Source organism: Trachurus trachurus, assembly GCF_905171665.1.
Source record: "Trachurus trachurus genome assembly, chromosome: 13".
Classification (NCBI taxonomy): domain Eukaryota; kingdom Metazoa; phylum Chordata; class Actinopteri; order Carangiformes; family Carangidae; genus Trachurus; species Trachurus trachurus.
The window spans coordinates 12,370,021-12,372,611 of record NC_139892.1 but is presented as its reverse complement, the minus strand read 5'-3'; positions in this window follow the sequence as shown (position 1 = coordinate 12,372,611).

Below are 2,591 nucleotides of genomic sequence, written 5' to 3'. Positions count from 1 at the left end.
TTTCTGCTTTTCGAATCTTTTATCAGGTCACTGTTGATGTGTCACTGTCGATTTCAAAAGGCCGGTCGCTGCGGCCCGGTCCTCTCCCGAGATAGATAACAAGCCACCGTCTCGACGCAAATGAAGTCTGACAGGTGCTCCGGCATTCCTTCAGACTAAACTGTATCAAGGTTAACATTTTCAATCCTGCTCAGTCAGTGCTGAAACGTACAGTAAAGCTGGGGCCAACAGATGCTCGCCTGTTCGAACCCGAACAAGTCATGAGGACAAAAAGACGAAGCCGGGGCGTCCTTGGAATCGTCGTCGTTGCCAAGTTCCAGTGATTGAACTGATTTTGATCTGAGCTCAGCTGTGGAAATTATTCTGGCAACGTGTCCAAGCTCTGAAGTGCACAAACGCTGCTGCACTTGAGCCTCGACACTGATCAAACTGAGAATTGAGTCAAAAAAAAAAAAAAAGTTTATTGCGACGTGAGCAAAACATTTTATTTGTCTCAGGTCCCAGGTCAATCACGAGCTCGATGCTGTGAATCATTCCCTCGTATCTGAAGTCTAAGTAAGTAAAAGTAAAAAAAAACATATGGTAACACTTTATAATAAGTACACACTATTAAGCATTAGTTAAAGGGATAGTTCAACATTTTGGCAAATTGTCCCATTGCAATAATCCCTATAGTCATAGCAGTAGGTTCGTTACCTTTAATTGTTGGTGCAAGCTATTTTTGGAATGACGGAGGCGGAGCAGAGCGGCGAGCTGCTCGGAGCTACGCTACGGAGGCTAATGGGATTTCTTGGTTTCCCTCATCAAACTCATCAAATGAGATAATAACAGAACGTTACGAGACGGAGTTGTTTTAGAGGCAAATTCATGCAAAACTGCTGATGCGCGTTACCGTCTGGGGCAGTTTTTCGGCAAGCAGTCTCTGCATTTGCCTCGGTCAATCTGCCAAAATGTTAAACTATCCCTTTAAGTATTAATACGGTAAATACTGAATTCTTCATTTATAACGCATTAATACTCATTAGTATGTAGTTTATAAATACAGTTAGTGCTGATCAATGATGAGTAAAACATTTTAAACTGTGTTTATAAACTACATAATGAATATTCATGTGTTATAAGTGATGAATTCAGTATTTAATGCTTAACTAATGCTTAATAGTGTGTACTTATTATAAGTGTTACCAAACATAATGTGATGCACACTGAAATAAATATGAGGTACGTTGGTGTAGCCCAGGCTGTGAAGTGACATCCTTATGTTAAAACTATCACTTTAAAATAATTAATTTTAATTAGGAAAAAAACAATTAATTGAAAAATTCATTAAAAATTCTAAAAGCAATTCATTTTATTTTGAAATAAATATATAATTCATTGAAAACGAGCATAGCCAATCAGTGAATAGGTCAGGGTTTTTTTTCCCTGTGACATCATTAGATGAGGTCCCAGCCACGTCCCATCGTCCATTGGAGCGCTTCTGGCTGGGTTCGTGTGAAGTTTCCAGAGATCCAGAGATTGTTTCCAGATTCCAAGATCCATGTGAGCTGGGTGGCGAGTCGCATCGAAACTACTGACATTGAACTCTTGAGAGTGGTGAAGGATTCCTTCATTCCCCCTTCCTCACGGACTGTGTGGTAGGACAACATAAACTGATACACTTGACACGGATCGGAAGAAAAAAGAGCCCCAACACTAACTTTGGGAACAGAGGTTTTTTTTTTGCTGGCTTTAATATTTTAGTTTGCTATTTTCCATTAAACACACTCAAATGGGACAATAACATAAGCCATATAATAAAAAAAAGGCCAACCAAAGACTATTCCACCTCAGGCAACTCAAGAAATACAAAGTTAAACGCAATCTCCTCCTCCAGTTCTACACAGCCATCCTTGAAAGCATCCTCACAGCATCCATCAAAGTTTGGTACGGTAGTCTGGACCCTCTCTCACGCAGCAAACTCCAACGCATCATATAAAAAAAAGCATCTTTAATCACAAACACCCCCCCTCCCATCACTTGACTCAAGGCAAGGCAAGGCATTTATATACTGTAGCACATTTCATACCAAGGCAACTCAATGTGCTTTACATAAAGAGAAAACATAAAAAAAAACACAGCATAAACTTTACTTTACCATAAACGTACAATAACAAGAGCACATAAGATCATCTCTGATCCAACCACCTGTTTCAACTGTTGCCCTCTGGCAGGTGTTTAGGTCCATATCAACAGAAACAACCCGGTTCAAAAACAGCTTTTTTCCCCACTGTCATCAAGTTACTGAACTCCACTCATCGCCAAACTCTGTCTGCGTTAAATGTATAGTCTGTATGTAATATATCTGATGTTGATGCTGTTTATGTATGTTAAATCTATAGTCTGATGATGTTTGGTGCCACACTGAACTATGTGCCACTATGCTGTGCCGAAAGCAAATTCTGCCGACTTGTTGTGCAGTCCTTAAAGCCCCAGTATGTATCTTATTTGGCTTTTTATTAGCAAAAATCAAATATTGCTTTCAAAAATATGTATATCGCTAAAGTGGAATCACACCCGCATACCTATGAAAGCTTTCTCGTACCTTAGAA